The sequence below is a fragment of the Sus scrofa genome, chromosome 7 (genome assembly GCF_054392235.1).
Source record: "Sus scrofa isolate SSC_HxYL_T2T_F1_AM1 chromosome 7, Sscrofa_HxYL_maternal_Yorkshire_Landrace_v2.0, whole genome shotgun sequence".
In the NCBI taxonomy this organism is placed as follows: domain Eukaryota; kingdom Metazoa; phylum Chordata; class Mammalia; order Artiodactyla; family Suidae; genus Sus; species Sus scrofa.
The window spans coordinates 106,549,755-106,575,986 of NC_139389.1; the positions used below are offsets into that span (position 1 = coordinate 106,549,755).

Genomic DNA, 26,232 nt, shown 5'->3' on the forward strand with positions numbered 1-26,232 from the left:
CCCATAAATTACCAATTAAATAATCCATCTCTTAGTAATTTTTTGGATACTTTATCATGTTAAATGCACTTACATTTATTTACACTTGCCTCAGTAATTTTTTTGTACTATTCAACTTGCTCTGCTGTTTAGTCTTTTTTTTTTTTTGGCACGTAAGCCATGCCATTTAAATTTTTTATTCTTCATAATACATTTTACTATGAGGCAGGACACCTAATTCCTTGTTAACTCTTCTTTTAAGTCTTCCATCTGCACTAAAAATTAGTCCAGATGAATGTGGTCATTTTTGACATTTCCCTAAACTCATCCTTCCCCAAATCAATTCCAGAGGGATCTTGGTCTGAGCTATAGGCTTAATAGCCTATAAATTAATATGGGGATAATTATCATGGCATTAATAAGTCAAGTTATAAAAATCTCTAAAGCATTTAAGAAGTAAATGTTATTTTAGAACATTTTTTGATTTAGAGAAAAGTTATAAAGTTAGTACAGAGAATTTCTCTACCCCCCGCCCCAGTTTCCTTTATTATTGATTTGTTGTGCTAGTTATGGCACATTTATTCCAAGTACTGAACCAAATACTGGTACATCTTTATTCACTAAAGCCCACACTTTATTCAGATTAGCTTAGCTTTTACCTAATGTCCTTTTTTTGGTTCCAGGATCCCATCTGGGACACCACATCACATCTAGTAAGTCCTGTCTCCTTAGGCTCCTCTTGGCAAAGGGAGTTTCTCACTCTGCCCTTATTTTTAATGATCTTGGCAGTTTTGAGGCATACTTCTTAGATACTTTGTGGAAGGTCCCTCAGTTGGGCTTTCTTTGATGTTTTTCTTTGGAGGAGACCTAGGGTGGCGGGTTTTTGTGAGGGGAGACCGTCATCACATCATATCGAGTGTACACACGATGGACATGGTTTATGGCTGTTGACGTTGGACTTGAGCCCCTGGCTGAGGCAGTGTCTGTCAGGTTTCTTCCCTGGGTTACTCTTCCACCCTCTCTTCACACTGTCTTTCTCAGAAGGAAGTGGCTGTGTGCAGCCCACACTTATGGGGAGGGGAGTTACAGTTCCCTCTCCTTAAGGACAGAGCAGCTACATAAATTAATTGAAAGGTTTGTCTCAATTTATTAGTCACTTGTTTATTTCAGTATAGACAAATGCATATTTGTTTTCTACTTTGGGCTCTAATTCCAAATACCCCTTTATTTTGTTGCTCCAGTTTGTTCCAGCTGGGAGTTCTTATATTGAAACTGACAGGGGACAGGGGAGGGGGTGGTTAGTGGGGAGGAAGGAAGCTTTGGGATAGAAAGATCAGAAGAAGCCTCTCTTAGGAGATGACATTTGAGCAGTCATTCAAGAAACGTGGCAGAAAAGTTAAAAAAAAAGTGGAATGAAAAATGCTAATTACAGGATTTTTTCTTAGGGAGATTTAATCTCTTTGTTTGGAAGAAATGTCTTGATAAGCCAGTTTAAAGTAGCAGATGGAGCCTCCAAAGGGCTGACTCAGAAAGTTCAAGGGGCTGATTTGCTCCAGAAGCACAGTGGGAAGAGGAGACCCAAGGGGAAAGAGGGGGGCCCGGCAACAGGAGGGTATAACCCTCGGTGTGGACTCCACCTCCAGCTTTCCGTGAAGTCTCTGAACATATGGACTCCTCGGTGGGCACACGGAGAATCACAAATGGCATATGTGGTTGGAGGACCACAGGGACAGGCAGATCCTGGCTGAGACTCAGGGAGGCAGGTGAGTAGCAGGTCACAGAAGGCAGGCAGGTGAGATGCAGACAACCTGAAAGCAGGTCTTGAGACAAATGGAAGATCAGACAGTGGCAGTGGAAGCTGGGCAGAGGGTCTGTGGAAAGTTAGCGCTGCCAGCCGTTCCTACAAGCCTACTTTCTAAATTTAAACCAAACCGCTCTATCCTCTTGAAAGTCAGTGGATTAGTACTCAGCTCTTATGTGAGCCTCTGCCAACTCGTGTCTATCATAGTTGCTACTCATTTACACAGTACTTTGGTGTGTTCTCTTAACATGTCTTAATTTATGGTGACCATAGTTCTAGCGTATATCCTAGAATGTGTGGTGTGTGTGCCTTTATGAGTGTGTGTCTGTGTAATTGGGGGTTGGGTACTGGGAAATTCAAGCAGTCTCATATTAGTAAAGTCCTTGGAGGTCTTAGGTCTCTCCTTTTTTACCTTAAGTCTCATTGGCATCATCCATTCTTCGTTATGAAGGTCAAAATATTAGTCAGCATTTCCCCCAGGGAGTCTCTCTCTCTCTCTCTCTCTTTTTTTCCCCCAAATTGTCAAGCTAGTGTTAGGGACATATTCACTCCTTGAGTCTTGTTTTTTGTTACCTGATTATGGCTGTGATGTTGAAATTTCAGTTTTAAACTTTCAGGCATGTCAGATACACACATCTCTTATTGTATTGTATTGTATTGTAATTGCTTTTTAAATTGCCATATCCAACATCTATTTTTAATCTTATATTTGGTAACTGGAAACATTTTATTTCTAAAATTAATTCTCTAATTATATAGCATTTGCATGGCTTGTGATAAAGACATCAATTAGGAAGAGTCTAGGATCCAACCCTAGTGTTTTAAGAGTAAGTTACTTATTTTGCTGATATGGGAAGAGGAGGTTGACAGGTGCCAATGTGGGATGTAGTGTGTGCAGGGTGTGTGTGTGTTTGTGTGTGTGTGTGTGTGTACACATTTGCTCCCCTCCTCCTTCATCCTCCTCCTCTTCCTTCTTCTTTTCCTTATCCCCCACTCCAAGGAGTTATGCTGGCATTAGAAATATCCCTTAATGACTGTACTTTTCAGATACTATTTCAGAATTTGCTAGCTGATTATAGGAGGATTCTAGGACAAATGTCATGTGGAATCAGATTCTGAGTTCGAACATGGAAGAAATTTATCTCCCTCTATTGAAGTCATACTCATTTTCAGCTACACTGAGCAACTCATGGCCTTCCGATATTAACAAATCATAAAAATTGACTCTACATTATAATATCTTTATTCACCTAGTCTTATGGCCCGCTGATTTTGTTAGATGATCCAGTCACTGAAAAATGCACCAGGATTAATGCTCAAATAGTAAATCCCCATTTTCTATAAAGTAGATGCTTTCTATCCCAAATACCAGCTCTAGTAGTAATTTGAGTAGGCAGCTGTTTCCACGACATTATAATGTCATGTACAACAAGAGCTATGGCTGCCCCAGATAACATTCTGCTTAGGCAAACTCTGGTATCTGGAATTTCTACCTAGATGCTTTGGATTGTTAAGCCCTAGAAGTCCATGATTAAAGTGTGTTGTTTCTGAAAAGAGTAATGGAATCAACAGAAATGGCCATTACTCAGCAAGTACTTACCATGTGTCAGGTCCTGCACCAAGGGCTCCACATGCTTTATTTTGTTTAATTCTTCACAACAAACTTGGGAGGTTATTATCTCCACTTTGCACAAGAAGACCCAAAGTTCAAACAACTAGTAAGTGGAGCTAGTAATAAATCCTGTTCTAGTCACTAACATTTATTAACTCCATCCTACAGGCACACTTTATTAGGTTGCTTAGCTGTGGGAAGGGGGAGAAGGAGAGGTACATGATGGCAGAGGACTCGGAGCAAAGATTCATTCTCACAGGAGTGCGAGTCTAGAGTTACTTGAGATGCTGCCTGACAGATGCAGCAGCAACGGTGGTTAATAGGCTTATTTTTTTGTTTGTTTGTTTTTGTTTTGTTTCATTTTGTTGTTGTCTTTTTGTCTTTTTAGGGCCGAAACTGTGGCATGTGGAGATTCCTGGGCTAGGGGTCTAATCGGAGCTGTAGCCACTGGCCTACGCAACAGCCACAGCAATGCAGGATCCAAGCCTCGTCTGAAGCCTACACCACAGCTCATGGCAACACTGGATCTTTAACCCACTGAGCGAGACCAGAGATCGAACCCAAAACCTCATGGTTCCTAGTCGGATTCGTTTCCGCTGAGCCACAATGGAAACTCCCCAATAGGCTTATTTTTGAATAGGATATCTGACCTTTGCTTTCCATCATGGTCTGAGTTTGCAAACTTCACAAAAGGGGGTATCACCTCATATGTTCCTGGAGGAGGGTCTCAAGTGCTGCCGAACCAGGAGTTCTCCAGGCAAAGTGAATCAAACCTAAGAGAATATTGACTCAGACTTTTCAATGTTGTCCCACTTCAGAACAGGTTGTCACAGCATGTCCTAGAGTAAATAACAGCTAAATGATCACGCTTTGTTAACTGTTCTCACTTTAAGGGAGTTACCCAATGGGACTTTCACTCTAACTTTCTGTCAAGCTTCAGGACTACGCATTTCTTCCTTAGTCTTTCTAGGATTTTCTGAGTTAGTGAAACCCTCCGCCCACTTCTACAGGCATCACAACTCCTGGAGTCTTTTCTTTGCCATGCGTGAGTCCACTCTACCTTCGTCTCACCTCCTTTTAGTGGAAAGTACTAATTTTCCTGGGTTCTGCTGCCTTCTGTCTCCCCTGGAATGCAGCAGAAAGAGCAGAGAATCATGCAGCAGTATGAAATGGGGGATGTCTTTGGGCCAGTTTTCCTTGTGAATCAGGATGGAGATTTATGGCCATCCCGCTTTCCATCAAATATTTACAAGTTTTTAAGTAATCCGTCCTATTATCGGTGGTTCTCACAGGTAATGCTAAGTTAGCCTGCTCTCAGTATAGACTGTCCCTTGTCAGAGGGACACCTTTTCTTTTTTCTTTTTCTTTTTCTTAATCAGAGGAAATGGAGATATAAAATTGTTTCCTCAATCTCTAAAATAACAGACCAAACCATCATCATTCCTATTTTTCTTGTTAAACTTTTAAATTTCACCAATAACACATGGCAATTGTAGACATTTAAAAAAAAAAAAGAAGAGCTAAAAAAATAAAGAAATAAAAACCTCTATAATTCCACCACCCAGGGATAAGGTCTGACCTCATTCATCTCACAAGTACTACGCAGCTATTGCATCCCATGTTGCCTGCTCATTAAATATTGAGAGGCTAATATTATTTTTATTATGATGGTGATTCGAAAATAATTGCTCAGAGCTAATTCACAGACATTGGAATTTCTAGCCCCGGTAGAAAGTCAGGATTTTATTTTCTCAATTGGAAAGTAGATAGAAATAAAGATGTAAGGAGTTCCCATCCTGGCGCAGTGGTTAACGAATCCGACTGGGAACCATGAGGTTGCAGACTCGGCTTAGATCCCGCGTTGCTGTGGCTCTGGCGTAGGCTGGCAGCTACGGCTCCGATTAGACCCCTAGCCTGGGAACCGCCATATGCCACAGGTGTGGCTCTAGAAAAGGCAAAAGACAAAAAAAAAAAAAAAGAAATAAAGATGTAACCAGGGATTTTTTTTTCTAAGTGTGTATTTGTATCGGGTGGTTCCAACTTCAAGACAGAGAAAGGTTTTTTTTTCATTCCTGCTTTCCTGATTCATTCTTAGAAATAAGTAGAATTGTTTCTTAGAAAAACCTTGGAAAACCCCCAAGAAGAGAGCCACTGTGATAAGAGACATATGTAAGTGAAAAATGGCAAGTTGAAGGATGTGAATTTGGAAACTGCAATCATTTGGAAGACAGAGGAGCTGGCCATGTCATTGGGCTCAGATTGTCTTGTTTTATCAAGGCCAGTAGGTTCAGAATGAAGGAGGGGTTTCAAACCACAGGTCAGGATATTGGGAAGGTTCAGCAAAATGGTATTAAGTCCCTTATATCTATGGTAAAAACAGATCCAATCTTTTTCAAACCCTCTAAGGCCCACCTGTAGAAAGTGAAGATGTGGGTGAGTCAGGAGCAGTCAGCCAGAAGCAAACACGTGGGTTCAAACATGGTCACCCCAACAGCTGACACAGAGTGACTGGTAGCCACATTTGCCCTTAGAATGCCCTTGGTGGTCAAAGTTGGAGCTTTGTCTCTAAGCTTTGTCCTCTTGTAGCCATCTGCTTCATTTGCTGATGGGTTTCTTTTCTTGAAACTCTGTAAGGGAAATCTTCTATTGACCAATCCCTACTTTTCAGACAGGAAAGGACAAACAATTTTACATACAATGCATTGTTTCTGAAAATTTCTTTGAAGATTTTCTTTATCAAAAAAGCAATTTAAGAAAGTGAAAAATATAACAAACAAAGAACACATACAGAAAACCCCCACAGCTGAACAATAGATTTGTCTGAAACTGACTAGCTAGATGATCTTGATGATGGAGTAAAGACATGGTTATTCTGTCAACAAGAAAAAAGAAAGGCAATTATAAATTCTTGGGAAAACAAAAATTTGCAAAGGGAATTCCAGTTCAACCATGAAGTAAACCAAAATGTGACAGAATTCTGAGTAATTGATGATGTATATAGAAAAAGAATACATTTGAACTTCATGCTTGGAACTGGTATAATGATTGTATCTCCTTTAATCAATTTAGTACACTATCTGAACCTGCACTGAATAAAAATACTTAAGTAATTGCAACATTAGAAACATTTTATTTTTGATTTTTAGAGTTAAGCTATTTGTAGAGCAGGAAAGATGAATTACATTTACTGAATAAAATGGAAATGCTGTAAAGCTTGCCATTGTGAAATAGTGATATAGGTGATAAAATGTAAGAAATAGAAGGGGCTAAAAGGTGGAATAAAGCATAAGGGCATACATTTTCTCCGACTTCATGATGTAGAGTTGAATGGTATTCTTTAATCTTGATAAATAGAGATAGAGGTTTTGGTAGGTGATTATATATTAAGGTAATCAATATTACACATATGAAGGAGACAAAAGGGGAGGATGGTGTACCCTAAAATCTTTTTCTCTCGTGGTAGGGAATCAATATAAATTGCTTAAAGTTGATAGAGGTATATGGGACAAAGCCAGCTCATACTTTTCACTCTATGTCCTTGTTTAGACCAAAAAAAAAAAAAAAAAAAAAAAAAAAAAACACAAACAAACCCATATGCCTCTTTCAAAATGAAAATAAAAACAAGGTGAACACATGATCTGTAAGAAACTGTGATCGGAGAGTTCCCATTGTAGCTCAGTGGGTTAAGAAGCAGACATAATACACATGAGGATGTGAGTTCCATCCCTGGCCCTGCTCATTGGGTTAAGGATGCAGTGTTGCCGCAAGCTGCAGTATAGATCACAGACTCAGCTTGAATCAGGCATCGTGGTGGCAACTCCATTTTGACCCCTAGCCTGGGAACTTCCATATGTTGCAGGTGCAGCTGTAAAAAGAAAAAAAGAAACAAAAAACTGTGATTGGCAATGACACCAGCAAAACTTCACTGAACTTCCCTATTATAAGACACAGAGTCCTAGACACAGTAAAGAAGCACAGTCCACCTCTGTGCTGTTTATAGGAGAAGCCCCTGAATAAAAGGGTACCAAGTTTGACAGGCACAGAATCTAGGCAAGTGATAGGCAAAAAGAAAAAAGGGACAGTTTCAAGGGAAAAAGCATTAATAGACAAGAGGGGACTATTATTTTTAATAGTAAAGATTAGTGTCCATCAAGAAATTGCTGTAGTCATGGGGCTTTACCTGTGAAAAACCAGCACTATATTGTGAGCAGATAAAAGAATTAATGAGGAAAGAGAATATTAGCGATAGAAAAATCGGAGTAATAATTAAATGGCTTAATTTCTCATACATAACCAAATATACTTTTACAAAGGTCTGTATCTCCAAAAGAATCTTGAAAGGCAAGGCTCTTGGGAGTGGGAGGTGTTGAGGCGTTTGGGCAGGTTAACCCTAATCAGAGGTTTCAGACACTTTCCAGTGGAAGGAATGAAAAGTTTTATTTCCGTGACATTTTCTCATGGTAAAATTCCATAACATTGAAAACTTTGAGATAAAGGTATTATCGGGAAATGCTGTCATGGTTTTTAGTATGTGAGCTATAAATTCCGTTCTTATCACTAGGTCACTGAGCAGGAAGACTGCTGATTTTCCCAACTCAGTAAAACAGAGTGACCTAACCAAGAAACGATTCTATTGACCTTCATTCTTCTCCGTCCAACCCTAATGCCCTTCCTGTGTCTATAGATTCTAGCTGATATAGAAATTTCAGTGGCACGGCTCGTTTCCTCTAATGGAAATAAAGATCGAGAGCAAAAGAAGGTCTGCTTGGTCCCTGTGCAGATGTCAGCAGGTGGGGAGGGGGCAGCAGGCAGGAGACTGAGAAAGATGGGCTTTTAGCATCAGGAAAAGCTCTTCTAACATTAGAGACCTGGAAGAGAAATCTTCATCTAAACCAGAAGGGTCCTTTTTTTTTTTTTTTTTTTAAAAGATCAAATAGTATTGTTGTCTTACTACAATCTTTGGACAGTAGATGTTTTTAGTACATTTGGTACTTAACATAGAACTTGTTAATGTGCTGTTTTATCAAAAAGCTTTAAAGGAATTTCTTAATGGATAAGCAGAAAGAACATGCATGGTGGAAGTGCCTTACTCACTCCTCACCCTCCCCCCCAAGACTTTTCATAATTTATTGATTAAAAACATTTGTGAAATGAATATAGCCAAATTAGGGAGTGCCTGGGCCCAGGTGTCCGGCTGCAGTGATGAGGCTCATTCTGGATCAACTTGATACCAGATGGTATATATAAGGCTTATTTTAACACATGGAATGAAAACAGGGCAGATCAGTGATCAGAATCATACCTGTTAAGGTGCTTCGTCTGTTAAAGTCTCCAGGAACCAGATGCCTCAGCTTGAGGAATTTTTCTTACTGGATTTTTTTTTTTTTTCTTTAATGGCCACACCCATAACATATAGAAGGCCAGGGATCGAATCCGAGCTGAAACTGTGACCTATCCTGCAATTGTGGCAATGCCAGATCCTGTTTTTTTTTTTTTTTTTTTGTTTGCTTGTTTGTTTTGTTTTTTAGGGCCATACCTGACATATAGCCCAGGCTAGGGGGTCTCATAGGAGCTGCAGCTGCCGGACTATGCCACAGCCACAGGAAGCAATGCCAGATCTGAGCCATGCCTGTGACCTACACCACAGCTCATGGCAATGCTGGATCCTTAACCCACTGAGCAGGGCACACATCCTCATGGATACTAGTTGGGTTCACTACTGTGAGCCATAACGGGAACTCCCAGCACCAGATCCTTTTACCCCACTGTGCCAGGCCGAAGATTGAACCTGCACTTCTGCAGTGACCTGAGCTACCGCAGTCAGATTCTTAACCCACTCTGCACCACAGTGGGAACTCCTATCTTGCTGGATGTTTAAATGCCCTTATTTGACATTGGTTCATTTAAGTTCAGACATCAGGAGAGCTAAGAAAAGTAGCCTTGTTGAGTGGTTAAAACTGGCCCAACACTGTATTTTTGCTCATGTTCCCAAACATTGCTATCAGGTTTTATAGGAAAGAAAGCGGAGATATTTTTGCAAGGGGATTAACTCTCAAAGGCCACACATAGCATCTTTTCAGATGTGTTGATAAAACTGAGTGGATACCATGTCAGACCCTCAAGGGTTCTTTCAATGTGTCTGATATCCAGGACAAGCCATATTTTTGTGTAGATTTGCATCGTAAGTTAGAAGACAATGTTTTATACCAGGTGTGTTCTGGAGTCTTGCATCAGAATGGCCTGGGGTGCTTGTTTAGAAGGCAGCTTTCTGGTCCTGTGCCCCAGTTTCTGCATCAGTAGGTCGGTTAGGAATTGGCATTTTAGCATGGTCTCTGGGAAGTTTGTAGGCATCCCAAAGTTTGCGAATAATTCTAAGGGCCACTGTGTTTCTGCAGGCAAACATATTTTTCTGTTTTCTTTTCATGTCATACATAAGTAGGAGTCTAAGAATTTATTTTCGGTGAAACTGGAACACTGTCTTTAGATTAATAAGAGCCTTGTTGTGTAGGGTAAATCACCCCTTCAAAATTCCTCTATGAAATTGATCTTAAAAAGACGTGCTGACTCAAATGCTAGACCAATCTGTCCTCTCTCCGACTACCGCCTGTCAGGATTGCGGACCTGAAGCTCGTGGATTCAAATTACTTCCCTGAAAATCAAAACGTATTTCCCAAAGTTTCTAATGGAAAAGAACTGAGCCCATCACCTGGTTTTTAAAGGAGGAAATTGAGATAAGACAAAACGGTTCAGGTAAATTTTACATCACAAGAGTAGAGGGAAGAAAAGAATAAACATTTCCATACCTGCTCTCAGATATCTTTTGAGTGATGTTATCATGAAATAAGTAACTCCCCCTCCCCAAGCCACACTAGATATTAGATAAGGCCATCCTGCCTAATGATGCCTCCTGTGTCAGAGATTAAATTACATGCATTTCTTATAGAAATATGAAGAATGTAACCCTTAGAAAACTGGGAAATGTCATATTAGAAATTGGGTGGGTTTTTTTTTTTTGCACTTATTTGGAAGATTTTTTTACCCCCTCTGCTTCTTCCTAGCAGTTCTTGGTAAGCTGCGCCAGAAGCACCTTGGCTGACGCCATGATACCAGTTCTGTACCTTGGCCTGACAACGTTGAGATTCTTGCTCCTAAAGTGAGATGGAACCAACAAGATGGAGTGATTCCAAGTTATGAACATTTGACTTTAGAATTGTTCACAGAACAAATGACCAATTGGAAGAATTGTTTAATTGTTCAAATCGTCCCTTCTCGCTAGATCGGGTTCTGCTGTCTTTACTGCTAGAATTTTCCTTTCCTTCCATTCTTTGGAACTCTAGTGTACAGAATTAGAATAATCCTAAGTTTAGGTTCATGACATACCAGCAATTCTCCACGCATAGCCCCCTTCTTCTTCTTCTTCTTCTTCTTTTTTTTTTTTTGGACAGCGCCCGTGGTGTATAAAACTTCCAGGCCAGGGACTGAACCCGCACTGCAGCAGTGACACAAACCACAGCAGTGACAATCCACTGAACCACCAGGGATCTCCCCATGGCCTTCTTTTATTTTACTTGTTTTTAAATGGAAGACATTTTAAAAATATATATGAACACATTGCGTCATTTAAGAAGCAGAACATTGTTTATTTGTTGCATCCATCTCTGCAATCCTTTTTTATCTTATTCTTTTGCCTCTCCATCCTCTGCCACCAGAGGTAACCACTACTCTGAACATTGTTGTTCTCTTGCTCTACCTGCCTCTTCATCTACTGATATGCTTAAAGTGATATATTGTTTCATTTTGCCTGGCTTTGAACTTTATGAAGAGGTATCATCTCTGGCTTATACAACTTGTGAGACTCCCCTTTTCATTCTACATTGTGGTACTGAGATTCATCCATGCAGTCACTGCTGTGTAATATTTTGTTATTATATTGCAATTCATCCATAAATTGTAGTGTCATTCATACTATGACCTATTCATACTCCTATCACTGAGCATTTAGGACATTTCCAGTTTTGCTTCTCTGACCAGGGCCGCTCTCTGGTCCCAGTGTGCTGACGTTTCTCTTGTAGAGGTAGAACAGCAGCCACTGCTGTTATGGCAGGATATGAGATTGCTCAACTTTACAAGATAACAGTAAAAGTGCTTTCCAAAGTCATTGTATCAATTTATGTTCTCACCAGCAGCACAGAAAAAAATCCTGTTAATCCACATCTTCATCAACTCTTTGTATTTTCAGATTTATTTCATTTAGCTAATTTTGTGGGTATGAATCTACTGAAATACTTTTACAGTGTTTTGTCTATCACTTAGGAAAAAGGCAGGGAATAAAGGCATAAGATCTGATTCCCTTCATCTGTGGTGGTTGGAAAACAATTACATTTTCGTATCACAGTATCATGCCTGCTTTAATGTCACCTAGATTTTTCTCCTGGTTATCTCTCTGTAGGTAGTTAACAATTTCCACCTCCCCCCCCCATGCTTGTTAAAAATGTTAAAACCTTGCCTGCACAATGGGATCATTTGGGAAATTAAAAAAAAAATACTAATGTCTAGACCCCACTTCCAAGGACCCTGAACATAGGGTGCAGCCTTGAACATAGGGCGCAGCCTTGAACATAAGGTGATTTAAAACTTCCCAGCAGATTCTAACGTGCCATTGGGGTTAAGAATCCCTGCTTTAACATTATACAAAATCTTGAAAAGCAAGTATAAGCTTGGGGCAGCCTGATCCTGTTATTTTTCCTCTTTTCTAAAGTATAAAGTTTGTGTTACTTTGAAGCATTCTCTGGCTTCTGATTTTAAGTTGAGCAAACTTTGAGGTGTTTATGTTGCTGTTTTGTTGTTGGTAGAAGTAAACAGTAGACAGTCAATGAAATTTACTATGGACTGTCATTTTTGCTTGGTCCTTACTTTTTGTTTCCAAACTGTGGATCACAAAGTTTAATGTATGTGAAATTCTCCTGGGAAGTTTTTGTTGTTGTTGTTGTTGTTTTTTTCTTTCTTTCTTTTTTTTTTTTACAATGTAGACTGATTCCAAAGGTCTGGGCTTGAGCCCAGAAATCTGCATTTTCTGACAAGGCTGTCAGGTGATGGTGATGTGAGTGTGTCTAGGAGCAGTCTTAGAGAAAATCTGCCCCCTCACAATCCTGAAGTATAGTTGGGATTCTCATCTATAGATGAGGGAATGGATGGGAATCTCGGAGGAGCTGAGAAACCTGCTCCAGGTTGCACAGCTGCCTAGGCACAAAGCCTTTGCTCTGCTTGCCCTTAGCCCTGTTTCTAGTACTCCTCCATCAAGACACCTGGGATGTGGGGAAGTCTTCCAGAGTTTGGAACACCTGTTATTTTCTCTGCACTTAATTTTTTAAATCTAAGGAGAATGCTCCCCCTCCACCCAAAACAAAAACAAAATGCAAACCTTTGATGTCTAGCAAAAGTCACCTCATTCCTATGGACCATCGCTCCGGACACAGCCCTGGGTGCCTCATGCTATAGACTGTAACCAAGAGCAGATGTTTTCTTTGAGAACTTGCAGGTATAGGTTTTGTTTACCCCTGGGTTTGGATTATTTGGGACACTTCGGGTGGCCAGGGAGAGGATACCCAGACAAGCAGAAGGAAACTTACTGGCTGTAACAAAGAGCGGGGTGGGGTGCTGCTGGGGCTCAGGGACATGTCAGCACTCAGGATCCCAAGAACCTTTGTCCCTCTCTGCACACTGATGACCTTCCATGACTGGCTTCTCTCACTTAGTGGCAGATGTGGCTTTTGATAAGAGTGCTGCCTTGTCCCGCACAGCTTTGCTGGGAAGGGAGTGCATTGTTTTCCAGCTCTGGGGTGTACACCCTGGGAAGGCTTGGACTTGGCTTTGGTAACAGGCCAGGATGTGTCAGCTGCACAGAGGTGGGGCACTGGGATCATCAGCCTTATGGTGTGGACGGAGAAAGGAGCAGTTTTCCTATGAAAGGGGGGAATGTGCCCCAGGAAGGGACTGGTGGCTGCTGGGCGGTCAGGGTGGCTGATGTCTCATTCAGGTGCCTGCGGCTAATTTGGGAGTGGCAGAGTGACTTCATGGCTCTGCGGTATTTGGCTTTTTGTAGAGTGAAAGTGTTGAGCATGATTTGTGTATCAATAACTTTCTCTGGCATGCCCATCCCCACTGATAAACCACCCATAAGGCTAAAAACCTTTACTTGTGGGCCATTGGCTCAGGTCTCTTGAGTTTGAGGTGGATTAAGTTTTCTGAGAAAACTGTTGATAGAGACTTTATTGCAAACTGAGATTGAAGAAAACAAAACCCAGTGTGTTATAGCTTTGTTCCTTTAGGGCCTCAACCATGGCGTCAGTGGACAGTGACTTCCCTGCAACTTGAAGAATTAGTTCTAAACAAGAGGATGGAAATATTTCTGTGCACGTTTTAAAACCTTGTATTCTGTGCGTGCTCTCCTCCCCAGATTAGGACTTTACCATGAAATCTGGGCCTTTGGCCTGTGTGTTTTAAATTATGTTGGTATTGTGTTACATCTGCGACCGTCTGTCATCCAGCTGTGTATATCTCCATGAAACACAATGTGCATTTAAGTTTCCTTTCCACTTGTGAGCAGATGGTAGCTTGTCAAGGAAACATCATGACGATGGTCATGTCCATATTTTGCTGTGAAAACCTCATAATCTCTCAATCGTTACGTCTCCTCCTCAAGTTACCTGTAATCAAGGTCATGCCATCACGTATGCGGGCATGTTGTGCTATATGTTCTTTGCATGCAAAGAATGTTTGCTACTCTGGGCATCTCTGCATCCGACTGTGTGACACATTAAGGGAGTATTCCAGTTTGTGTCTGAAGCTGCTTCCATCAGGAAGGGTGTCCTTGCGTCTGTGGCTGTGGTCTTACACAGCCCCCTATCTCGGGCAACCACCAGTCTGTTCTCTATGAGCTTGGTTTTTTGTAAGTTTGTTTTGTTTTTAGATTCCTCTTATAAGTCAGATACAGTATTTGTTTTTCTCTGTCCAACTTACTTCATTTAGCATAATACCCTTCAGGTATGTTGTTGCAAGTGGCAAGATGACCTTTTTTATGGTCGAATAATATTCCATGGTTTATATATATACCACCTCTTCTTTATCCCTTCACCTGTTGAGGGATGCTTAGGTTGTTTCCATATCTTGGCTGCTGTAAGCAGTGCTGTAATGAACATGCGGGTGTGTGTTCTTCTCTGAGCTAGTGTTTTTTGTTTTCCTCAGTTATGCACTCAGAGGTGGAATTGCTGGATCATAGAGCAGTTTTAGTTTTCATTTTTTGAGGCCCCTCTGTACTATTTTCCATAGTGGCTGCACCGTTCATGTTCCTGTTCTCAGGGCACGAGGCTGGTCTTTTCTCCACATCCTTACCGACACTTGCTTGTTGTCTTTTTGCTAAGAGCCTTTCTAGCAGAGAAAGATGAGGGGATAGCTCATTGTGGCTTTGATGTGCTTGTCCCTCGTAAGTAGTGTGACAGGGATGTCAAGCATCTTTTCATGTAGCTGTTGGCCACATGTATGTCTTCTTAGGAAAAATGTCTATTTAGATCTTTTGCCCATTTCTAACTGCCTTTTTTGTTAGTTTTTGTTTTTTTGCACGGACAGTGAATTCTTCTCACGTGGCTCCCTAAAGCCTTCATCCCAAGACCCTTTTAAGGGTCACTTTGTACTTAAAGCGCACAGGTAGTACAATGTCAGCTGCTGGAGGGACACTCCTGGCACCCACGGTCTCTCCAAGTGCTCAGTCTATTCGGAAAGTTAGAATTTCATTCTTTATAGAATTTCCATCTGCCATGGCAATTAATGCTGGATTAACTCTGCATTTGCTCTCTCCAAGTCTCTTGAAGGAGATGCTAGCCTCTTTGCTGGGCTCAAGTCCAGAACCACAGTGACATCTATCCGTAACTGCTACTAAATCTGCTGTGATGAAACCATTAGCTTGTCCCGGGAAATATTGCTGGTTATCATATTGTCAGTTTGTAACTTTTTTTTCCTTTTTATCTTCGATGTGAGTATTTTCAGAGCATAGGCATTGACATGCAGAAGACATGGCTGTAATCAATCCAGTTTTCTGAGATGTGCTGAAGCTTCAGCAAGCATCTTAAAAAGTTGTGTTAGGATACCCATCTTCAAAACATTTTCTTTGACGTTGATTCAGGGAAACAGCTGCCGATTGAGCCTGTGTTTTAGGGTGGTTTTCCTTTAGCGGGGTGTGCGCTCATCCTCACATCTTCCCAGTGTTCCTGGTGTTAAATGTTTTGAGAGCGGGTTAGAGTTGGCAGAGGGATCCTCCTTTGGTCATGACATGATGATGACAAATTCTAAAATCACATCGTTATTCATCTATAAAAGCATCTTTTTTGGCATCCATTAACTCACTTCTCCTTTATAACAGCCTCTGTGAGGTAGGTATAAAAATCGCTTTTTGTTTTGGTTTTTAGCCAAGTGTGACTTAAAAGTGATCATAAAACTTGGGAGTTCGCATCTTGGCTCAGTGGTTAACCAATCTGACTAGCATCCATGAAGATGCAGGTTCGATCCCTGGCCTTGCTCAGAGAGTTAAAGATCCAGCGTTGCTGTGAGTTGTCGTATAGGTTGCAGATGTGGCTTGGCTCTTGTGTTGCTATGGCTGTGGCATAGGCTGGTAGCTACAGCTCTGATTTGATTGCTAGCCTGGGAACCTCCATATGCCGTGGGTACAGCCCTAAAAAAGACAAAAAATAAAAAGCAATCAAGGAGGTCCCATCATGGCGCAGCGAAAATGAATCCAATTTGTGAACCATGAGGTTGTGGGTTCAATCCCTGGCCGCACTCAGTGGGTTAAGGATCTGGCATTGCCGTGAGCTGTGGTGTAGGTCGCAACTGTGGCTTGGAGCCTGAGTGGCTGTGGCTGTGGTGTAGGCCTGCAGCTGCAGCTCCGATTAGAACCCTAGCCTGGGAGTCTCCATATGCCATGGGTGCGGCCCTAAAAAGACCAAAAAAAAAAAAAAAAGCCAATCATAAAAGTTGAGAAAGGAAAAACTAATTAGTGATCACCCAATCTAATTCTCTCATGTTACAAATGAAGAAACTGAATTTCAAAGAGTTGACGTCAATTGCTTGTGGGCGCATAGCTAGTTGGTGATCCAAACAAATTGTTTCCCAGCCAGAAGATGGGTTTATGGATCAAAGACCATTGTTTGAGACCCAATTCTCTTTTTTTCCAAATACTTTTTTGTCTTCTTGGGGCCTCGTCCACAACATATGGAGATTCCCAGGCTAGGGGTCAAATAGGAGCTGCCTATGCCACAGCCACAGCAATGTGGGATCCTCACTGCGTCTGCGCTAGGATTCTACACCGTAGCTCACGGCAGTGCCGGATCCTTAACCTACTGAGGGAGGCCAGGGATTGAACCCAAGCCCTCATGGATACTAGTCAGGTTCATTAACCTCTGAGCCACAACAAGAGCTCCTCATTTATTTATTTATTTTTTCACCTGCCCGCCTCAGCATATGGAAGTCCCCAGGCCAGGGATTGAATCTGAGCCAGAAATGCAGCCTACAGCACAGCTGCATCAATGCTGTATCCTTAACTCATTGCACCAAGCCAGGGGTGGAACCAGTGCCTCCACAGAGACAAGCGGGATCATTAACTCACTGCACCACAGTGGGAACGCCCATGTTTTTTCTCACATTTTTGACTGGGTGATGTTTTACCAATTATCTAACATTTCTGGGCCTTGGTTTTTTCACCTGTAAAATGGATTATTGGGAATATTATATTAGGCTGCCTCTAAAAAAGCTATTAACCCACTGCCTAGCATCAAATAAGTTGTTAATTTATGTTAGCAGTTCACAGCTGGTTTTATTTTCAATATTCTCTCAGGAGCTTTGGGAGGGAGAGCAGGATGGCAGTTTTTCAGCTTTTATAGTGTCTTTGTTTGGAAGCCTTGTATATATACATCTGTTCCATCTTTTAAAATTCTCCTAATGCAGTTTAGAAGGACTTATCCTGAAAAAAGAGCAGGGACATTGTCTGGGAGAGTCTGATGAAAAGTTGTTACATGTTGGTTCACTGAAAAGCTGAATGAGTTTCTTTCTTCTTGCTTGTGTACTCTCATTTCACTGTGAGGTACCCTGCCGCTTAAAACAAGGTAGCATGTTGTTTTAGACCTGGTAATGTGATTTGAACCCACGCTTCAGAGAAGAGCCCATGTTTCATTAGCACCCAGTCATGGCCTGTGTTATCTCTTGTTAGGGACTAAATGTGTCATCCCCCTTTCCCCATTGATATGTTGAACTTTTTACCCCCCATGTGATGGTATTTGAAAATGGGGCCTTTGGGAGGTGATAGGGGTTATATTGGGTCTTGAGATTGGGGATTAGTGGCTTTATGAGGGGGCGACAGGGCCAGGGGGAGTGTTGGGGGAGAGAGAGGGAGATTGCAGTCTCTGAGCACAGAGGAAAGAGCGTGTGAAGACTCAGTGAGAAGGAGGCCATCTGCAAGCCACGAAGAGGGCTCTCGCTAGAAAGAGAACCCTGCCAGACCTCTATCCGGACTTTCCAGCCTCCAGAACTGTGAGAAGAGCAATTTCTGTGGTTTAAACCACCCAATCTGCGGGATTTTGTTAGGGCAGCCAGAGTAGATCAAGACACTTCTCCAGATGGTATGTTGTTCAGCTACCTGCTTCCTTGTTTGCCTGCACATTTTCAGTAGGTCTCCATGATGGAAGAAGCATGACTGTTCAGATGCATTGAGAATTTTCTCTTCTTTATCCACCAATGTCCTATGCTGTGAGAGGACACTGGGCCCTGCACTCAGAGCCATCAGTCATCTAATTCCTTTCTTTTTTTAATTTTGTTTTTTATTACTTAATGAATTTAATTACCTGTATAGGGGTACAACAATCATCACAACCAAACTGTACAGCATTTCCATCCCAAAGCCTTTATCTCCACTGAGAACAGACTTGTGATTGCCAAGGGGGAGGGGCTCAGGGAAGGATGGATTGGGAGTTTGGGCTTAGCAGATACAAACTATTAAATATTGAATGGAGAAACAACAAGGTCCTACTGTATTCCATGTATACGGAATACATGTTCCATGTTGAATACAGGGAACTATATTCAATATCATGTAATAAACCGCAATGGAAAAGAATATGAAAAATAATATATGTGTATATATAATTGAGTCACTTTGCTGTAGAACAGAAATTAACATGACATTGTAAACCAACTATACCTCAGTAAAATAATTTTTTTAAAAATCTCCTCTGAAATGAATCAAGAGTTTGGGCAAGTGTCAATGTCCATAGTTGATGTATAGGACATGAACACTTTGTAGTAAAATTATTTTGTATATAAATAATTGCCCCTTAAGCAGTTACTCTTCATTTCCATAATTGCTTATAATATTTTCTTTATATTTAGCATTCCTTTACACACTCCTCTCCCCCTCACACTTTTTTTCAAACCCTGATCCACGTGCTTTTATGTAACCTGAGCCACAAAGACTAGAGTCCTGCAGATATTCCTCCACTTTCATTTTACCTGTTATATCTGTCATTTTCTTACGAAGGGCACTTAGCCTGTCATATACAAATCTCTGCATAGACACCAACACGTTTTAGTGATTCATTAATCTTATCTTGTTCCTTTGGCTTCTGATTCATCTTTAGCTGCATTTGAAATCATCTGAGGTCAGTGCTTGTTTTTATCCAAGTGGATAAAAGCAGCTAAACCTGGATCAGAGCCAAGAAAGATTTTACATCAAGTATCAACAAAATTAGAAGCATTACCAAGGAAATATCAGCAGAGTTTTTGTCGTGTCTTATTCTCAAATAAATTTCACTCATTGGTGACAGAAGTTTTGGGTTGCTCTTGTGAAACTCCAGGAAGTGTAGCATAGTTTAATTTTACTTTTTAATTTTGAAACATGAAGTCTTTCCTTTCTTCTTTCCAGGGATTTTGCCACCAGGGGTTGGGACTATCCATCGAAGGCCAGTTGTGGGTTCACATGTGTGACTGGGTAGAATGTATGAGGTAAACAGGATGTCTTTACCCGCTATTTGGTCACAGTCATCCAAGGCTCTGGGAGAGGAATGTGGCGGTCATAAAGACTTGGAATATTCTGGCAGGATTGTGGGAATTTCACCTTCCTTCCTCTTTTGAAGGCAGGAGGGAGTCATGTGACTTGCTTTGGCCAATGAAATGTGAGCAAAATATTGGAGGCTTTGAGAACTTATATATGGCCCATCACATTCATTGCCACAGTGATAAGAAGGCAAGTGATATGAAACTCTAATCTTTCTGGGTCCTTAATTGACCTTGATAAATTGAATTGTAGCCAACCTGTTTTAGACATGTATCTTAAGCAATATTCTTTTGTTGGCATTTTTTGAAATAAGGGACTGTGATGTGGCATACTCAGTGCCACCTAACCTAGTCCATTGTAGGGGGTCAAGGAAATAGCCTTATATTCAGGGAGCTTGTAATGTAATTGGGCAGAGAAGATGCGTTTACATCATTAAGAAAGAACTAGCCACTTCACCTGATTTAGCCATGCTTATTACTGGATAAGAGAGAAGTTGATTTGTAACATAAGATTCAGCTTTTGAGCATATTCCTGAGACATTAATTTCAACTGGGAAAAATAACTTTTTTAAATGAAACTTCAGATCATAACTGATGAAAACATCTGTTCAAGGGATTAAGATTTGCTCTTAATTAGCTGGTGGATGCATGAGATCTCTAATCCGAAGCTGGGGGGTAAGAAGACCAGTTATGAATTCTCTCTCTTGTTCCTTCTATCATATTATCTACCTGGGAAATAGAATGAAAAGCTTTAAAACAATACATATTTGCATTGATGGCATCTATTAATCAAAATTGTGCTTTATCTTTTTTGGTATGTGGAGTTAGCCTGCCTGACTATACATATTCAAGCTCATATTGGTTAAATTGCTAACTCATTCAGCAAATATTTATTGGGCATCTGATATGAACCAAGCCCAGCTCTAGATGCTGTGGGTACAGTGTGAACAAAACAGAGTCTCTAACTTCATTATTCTTACATTTTAGTGAGGGAGTTGGGGAATAAATAAGAAGTACCATGATGTCAGTAAAGAGTGCTATGGATACAAAGCAGGGGATGAGGTGGAGAATGGCCAAGTGCATGATTTTAGGTAGGGTGGGCAGGAAAGTCCTCTCTGAGAATGTGACGTATGAGCAAGAAATTAATGGAAGTGAGGGGAAAAGCCCTGTGAGCACCCTGGGGAAGAGTATCCCAGGTGACAAAAGTAGCAGTGGTGAAGGCCCCATGGCAGGAACATTGTAGGGTATTTGGAGAAGAGCAAAGAGGCCATTGTGGCTGAGAAGGGGTGATCAAGGGAGAGACTGAGGGGAGATAAAGTCAAAGAGGTGATCAGCAGCCAAATAACCCGGGCCTGCTGGACCGTTTCCACATCTCATGGGAAACCATCAAGGCTTTGAACTTGTGTGAGCCACAATCTGCTTTATGTTTGTAAACAGATGACCCCAGAGTCATCCATGGAGGGTGGGAAAACATGAAGATGGATTAGGAGGCTTATCGTGAATCCAGGTGGGAGATGATGTAGCTTGGATGCCCCATCCAAGTGGGTAAGTGGTGGTTGTAAAAAGTGGTTGGACTCAGTATATGTTTTGAAAGTGTTGCTGCTAGGATTTGCCAATTGGATGTGGACTTTGGCCTGAGCAACTGGCTGAATGATGATGCCATTTTCTTAGATGAGGAGAACTTCTGAGATGCTGTGACCTGTTCAGGAGGCGACCACTGCCTCTGTGTGCCTGGAATGCAAGGGAGAGGTTAGGGCTGGAGGAATAAGGTTGGGTGATCAATGGGTAGGTGGATTTAAATCCACAAGATTGGATGAGATTTCTAATGGAATCAATGTAGTGGGCCAGGAGAAAATGCCTGAGGACCAAGTCCTGGGGTCCAGCATTTAGAGGTTGAGTAGCTGAAGAAGAACAAATTAAATGGACTAAGAAGGAACAGCCACTGAGGATAGGAGAACATTTGGGCAAGTGAAGTGTCTCAAAGCTACGAGGAGAGTGCCAAAGATAAGGGAGGAGTGAAGAACCACTGGGAACCCTACTGAGTGGCTGAAGACCTTGACCATGACTTGGACTTCGGATGTAGCAGCATGAGATCATGGTGATGTTGACACTATCATTGTCAGCAGTTGGTTAGGGGGAAAAGCTGACTGGAATTGGCTCAGGTGAGAATGAGAGATGAGGAAACAGAGACAGTGTATCTTGAGAGATTTTTTTTTCTATGGAGGAAGTGGGGAAGAATAACGATATAGGATGTGAGGTCAGAAATAGCTTATTTTTTTTAAAAGATGGCAATTACCATAAGGTGTTTGAAAATGTATGAAAGTTATTTAGTAGAAAAGAATATGCAGAGGGTCTCCTCTAACAATCAAGAGGAGGTGAAGCTAAGGCATTGCATGTTCTCGACTCATACAGATGCATACAGATGAGTATGTATAACTGTAGGAAGATGCAGTGTTCAATCTTTTGCTTGCTTCTGTTTTCTCAGGAAAATAAGAATCAAGATCATGAGATGAGTTTGAGGAGTGTGTAGAAAGTATGAAATAGCTTTCCAGCAGCAGGAGTGTAAGTTGGTCAGGGAAGTGTGGTAAGACCATTAAGCCAAGCTGAAAGCCTTTTGAGATTGGTGCCTGAACTTTAAAGCAAAACCAGCTGGTAGAGTTTATTTTCTCTGCATTAGGTCAGTTTCTCTGGGGTAGGGAGAGAATCCAAGGATAATTGCATTTAATCAGGGTGGTGGTTTTGCCAGCTGAATAATAGGGAAGCAGGAAGAGGCTAAGATGGACTGGGGACAAATGCATGGGCCTGATTTGCTGTGTGGCAGGATGGTCCAGGTGGGATGTCAAGGAAGGTGAAGCTGGGAGGCTGGGGTTGACCAGGAACAGGTGGTCAAGTCAAGAGATTCCGGGTTCACTGACACAGAATTGTTGAAGTTGGGGCATTAGAGCGAATGAGCTGGAAATACCTTTGAAACAAAAAATGGAAGTTTTCCTCAAGCTAAATATCCAAAAGAGAGATTTAAAAAATTACTTACTTTTGCTGCATGGCTGGGGAAAAATATATTTTTCAAATGTGACTTCGACTCATTTTGTATCAGGATATTCACCCTGATATTCTTGGGCAAGTCATGAAAATTAGGCAACTATTTCTGTGTCTTCACTCATAAAAGGAGACGAGTGGAAAAGCAGAACTGAATACTTAGTGATTGTTGGATTCCACTGAATTGCACGGCTTTGTTGCCGTTTAACTGACAGGCTGGAATTGCAGGCATGTCATTTCAGTTAAGCCGTGGAGCCTCACATAAGGAGATAAAATCGGAATATAAGGTCTTGGTTGGCACAACAAAAGAAGCTTTGGCGTGTCACAAATTAGAGATCATGGGCTAGATGTCATCTCTTTGTTAAATAACAGCACGTGAAGAAATCTCCCTCCTGAAGATTTGTCACGTGTATTTATCTTGTGAAGCATCAGTGAATAAAAAAAAAGCAAATTTACTTTGGAAATATAAAAATGTTCTCATCAAATATATGGCAATTGTAAAGTTGTATATATATGTAAATATATTTTATATATATGTAAATACATTTAATGTATCTTGCCTTTTCTTTATAGAATCTTGGGCATGGAACTATTACAATAGTCAGATTCATTTCACATTTATTGAAAAGCTACTGTGAGCATTCTCACGTACATTGTGTTTTTAGGAGAAATGCTACTGATGATTAACATATGTTGTCTAGAAGTAGAGCCTTCTGAATTGAAACTGAAATATGATAATTGCCACTTTTATTAAATATCCGGCTGGCACTCTTTGAAAATGTTATCTCAGCATCTAGCATGGGTTTTATTCTGGTTTCCCACTTCCCTATTTATTCTGTTCTGTTGGGGTAGGGGAGTTAGGGTTACAAATTTTGTGTTTTCCCTGCATTATTGCTTGTTATCAGATGGTTTGTAGGTCAAGATTCATAGGCCTGTCAGGGACTTTATCTCAGAAATGCTGATAAGAGTTATTTCTTGGAATAGTTTTAGATTAATTCTTATAATAATATATGTTTTGGGGTGAATTAATGGTACACAATACCTTTAGTCTTGATAAGATGGTTGGTTTAATTTGGTAGCGTCAGGAGGAGGCTACTCATTGCTTGCTTTGCCCATCTTTAACTTCCCAGCAGAATTTTTCCCCTTCAGATTTCTCTTTATGTTGCCATCTTCTCCTTGTCCTTCAACAATAACAAACTGTGAACAGTCACTGGGATCCTCAAGGTGTTTCTTTATTTTCAGACCTTTGACACAGCCTCTCCTGACACTGACGGTTTTTCAAGCTGACTGTTTTGAAAGGAGCAGGGAGTGGAAGGCACTTAGGCATCATGCAGCTTTTGAAAGTGGCTCTCATTATTAACTCATGTCTCTGCCTTTTTTTTTAATTTAATTTTTTAAAAAATTATCTCCCCAATACAGTTTTTTCCTACTGTACAGCATGGTGACCCAGTTACACATGCATGTACACATTCTATTTTCTCACATTATCATCCTCCATCATAAACGACTAGACATAGCTCCCAGTGCTACACAGCAGGATCTCATTGCTAATCCATTCCAAAGGCAATAGTCTGCATCTCTTGAACCCCAGGTTCCCCATCCACCCCACTCCCTTCCCCTCCCCCCTTGACAACCACAAGTCTCTTCTCCAATTCCATGCTTTTCTTTTCTGTGGAAAGGTTCATTTGTGCCCTATCTTCGATTCCACATAGAAGTGCTATCCTATGGTATCTGTCTTTCTCTTTCTGACTTATTCACTCAGTAGGAGAGTCTCTAGTTCCATCCATGTTGCTGCAAATGGCATTATGGCGTTCTTTTTTATGGCTGGCTAGTATTCTGTTGTGTATATATACCACATCTTCCTAATGTGATCGTCTGTCCACGGACGTTTGGGTTGTTCCCATGTCTTGGCTATTGTGAATAGGGCTGCAATGAACATGCGGGTGGCGTGTGTCTTTCTCAAGGAAAGTTGTGTCCAGATATATACCCAAGAGTGGGATTGCTGGGTCATATGGTAATTCTATGTATAGATTTCTAAGGTCCCCCCGTACTCTTCTCTGTAGCGGTTGTACCAGTTTACATTCCCACCAACAGTGCAGGAGGGTTCCCTTTTCTCCACACCTCCTCCAGCGTTTGTTACTTGTGGACTTATTAATGATGGCCATTCTGAATGGTGTGAGGTGGTATCTCATGGTAGTTGTGATTTGCATTTCAGTGCTCAGAGGGAAGTTCATAGCAATACAGGCCTTCCTCAAAAAAGAAGAAAAATCTCTGCCTCTTTATTGGTCTGTTAACTCTTTACTTTATGGACTGAGGTCAGAGGGTCTACTGCCCATGCTTGGGAGTAGGCCTTCCTTCTGTGCAGGTGAGGTTTAAAAGTCCTTCATAGGAGTTCCTGTCATGGTGCAGTGGAAGTGAATCTGACTAAGGAAGCATGAGGTTGCGGGTTCGATCCTTGGCCTTGCTCTCTGGGTTAAGGATCTGGCATTGCCGTGAGCTGTGGTGTAGGTCACAGATGCGGCTCAGATCTGGCATTGCTGTGGCTCTGGCGTAGTCCGGCAGCAACAGCTCCAATTAGACCTCTAGCCTGGGAACCTCCATATACTGTAGGTGCCACCCTAAAAAGTAAAAAAAAAAGACAAAAATAAATAAATAAATAAATAAAGTCCTCCATAAACGCACAGGAATCTCAGGAGCAGATGGAGCCATGCCCGACCACTTTGTTGCTGCCTTCGAAGTCTGTACTTTTATTCTCCGATGGCGTGTAGTTTCACTGTGGGGCGGGAACAGGCCCCTGGAGACATGGCTTGTCTCTCCAGGTTCCATGTTTTGAGAATCAAAGGTAGATAACTGTTTTGTAAAACCCTATATGGGGCCAAAGATTTTTTTCTACAGATTTTTTAGGTCTATATTTAGCTCTGTATGTTACTAGTTCAAACTTAGCAACTGGCAGTTTTGGTTTCACTGAGATTGTTTTCTTTAAATATACAAGGTAATAGCACTTTCACACAAACTGCGTTATATATATGATTTAATGTCATCGAGAGGTTTTTTTAAAAAAACAAACAAACTGGTTTTAAGCTAATTTGGCATCCACCTCTTTCTTTCCAAAGAGTAGCCTATCCAAGGAGATGGCCCAGCTTGGGGGATGCTCAGTGGCAATCCACTTAAAAGCTGAAATTAAGTCTGTTTATTTTGTCTTCAGGTAACAAAAATAAAACCCCAAGTGAGTAATGACTTGGGATTTCACTTAAGTACTTAATTTCTTGGGGAAAAAAAAAAACCAGTTTTTGAGACTGAATAATTATTATGCTACTGAATAATTACATTTTCTCCTCTGCTCCCAGTATCCTTAGACTTTAGAGACAAATGTTTTCAAAAAGACCACAAAAGCTTCCAGGACAGATGTATTTTGGAATTCAGGGTTCTAGCAGGGTCTGATGTGTTACTTTCTAATCAAACACACTAGGATTTCTGCAGTCAAACCTGAATATCCACACGAAGTAGAATGAAGATGACAATAACCTCACCTCAGTTCAGGTGAGGTTTTGTCTCCTACTGAGTCTTGGCATCAGACTTAAAAACTCAACCAACCAACCAAACAAAACTTTGTTTTCAAGCACTGTGTGCCTGATGTGTTACTGATTATGACCCTGAGCAGTAAATGTTCTGCTTCAGGGTTTTCTGGGCCCCTGTTTGTTATACAAAT

The 26,232-nt window shown here is 41.1% G+C and overlaps 1 protein-coding gene and 1 long non-coding RNA gene across 24 annotated transcripts in view; both read left to right on the forward strand.

The window, feature by feature from the left end:
- Positions 1-26,232, forward strand: part of RGS6 (regulator of G protein signaling 6) — a 564,797-nt gene that overhangs the window by 105,083 nt on the left and 433,482 nt on the right. The window lies entirely within an intron of this gene.
- Positions 56-6,285, forward strand: LOC146401837 (uncharacterized). The gene is made up of 2 exons (XR_014811088.1): positions 56-3,033; positions 5,306-6,285. It is a non-coding gene; the product is annotated as an uncharacterized LOC146401837 (long non-coding RNA).